A 1,389-nucleotide genomic window follows, 5' to 3' on the forward strand; every position below is an offset into this window, starting at 1 on the left:
TGCAGTTTTTTGGCCAAAGCAAATCTAGCCTAGATTCAAAAGGTGAAGATTTCATCTCTTGATGGGGGTGGAGTAGTTAAAAAATCACGTTGTAATGGATGTGAATAGAGGGAGGCCATTGAAGCCGATAATGCATTTAATCTAGCACAATTACCTACTTCCAAGAATTTTAACGAAAAACAAATATTATGTATAAATGATCTGATACACCATAGGCAATCAATAAACCTAGTTCTTTTTTCTTCCATTCCTCTCCCTTACTTCTTCCCTGTTAATGAAGTCTGGAAATTTATTAATTAGTTTTTGTAGCTACTACATTGTTATTATTTTGGACCTGAAATAAATCCAAACTTTTTAAAATGTAAATCTGTCTCTCTCATTCTATATTTATATAACATGTTGTATTTTCTGGTCCTAAATTTAAGATATAAAATTTGCTTTGTAAAATGTATTAAGTGCATAATCATGGCCCATATGCCGTGAAGATGTGCATGATAGTGTGGTGCTTAGGGGCACCCTCTCCGGAGACAGGCTGCCTGGGCTTTAATCCCAGCTGTGCCCTTCACTAGTCCTCTGACCTTGATCAAGTTACCTAACCTGCCCTCTGTAGAGAGGAAGTTATAATAGGGTTTTGTCATCTCCTATCTCCTATGACTATTGTGAGAATTAAGTAATTTAATATTTCTGAAGCCTCTAATATTTCTGAAACAGTGTCTGGCGTGTAGGAAACTCTATGTGAGCAGTTGTTAAATATATAAGTGTTTGAATCTCCTGAGTGTTTCAATTGTTCAGGAAATTTATAATCCACCTAGGTTTACTTTCACCATCTTCTCCAATGAATATTATGAGAAACACCACATGCTTTGCAGAAATCTATTTACATGGTGTCTGTACCGTTTTTGATCAACATAGCAGTCACTGAATAAAGGCAGTGAAGTTAGTCTGAAATCACTTTATGAACAATAAAATATTTGTTATTAATAATATTATAATAATGTTACCACTCTTTTAGAATTTATATACTAGATTTTCTGGTTTTCACTGGAAAACCCCACATGCAAAAAAATTATATTATTATGTCATTATTATTAACTAATGTCCTATTTTTCACAACACACGTTTAAAAATTTTCTCCAGACATTTGTCAGGGAGTAGTCTATATTTTACAGGTTCTCATCTTTCCTCCCCCTCTGTTATTCTTTTTTTTATTTATTTTTATTTTTTAGAGGCAGAGTCTTACTCTGTTACCCAGGCTGGAGTGCAGTGGTGTGAACATGGCTCACTGTGGCCTCTAACTCCCTGACTCAAGCAATCCTCTTGCCTCAGCCTCCTAAGGAATAGCTGGTACTACAGGCACACACCACCAGGCTTGGCTAATTTTTATAATTT

General features: G+C 35.1%; 1 non-coding gene across 1 annotated transcript; it reads left to right on the forward strand.

The window, feature by feature from the left end:
• The first annotated feature begins 992 nt into the window (after window positions 1–992).
• LOC112427271 (U7 small nuclear RNA) lies at window positions 993–1,054 on the forward strand. Its single transcript, XR_003018777.1, has one exon. It is a non-coding gene; the product is annotated as a U7 small nuclear RNA (small nuclear RNA).
• The last annotated feature ends 335 nt before the right edge of the window (window positions 1,055–1,389 follow it).

This window comes from Macaca nemestrina, chromosome 1, assembly GCF_043159975.1.
Source record: "Macaca nemestrina isolate mMacNem1 chromosome 1, mMacNem.hap1, whole genome shotgun sequence".
Classification (NCBI taxonomy): Eukaryota; Metazoa; Chordata; class Mammalia; order Primates; family Cercopithecidae; genus Macaca; species Macaca nemestrina.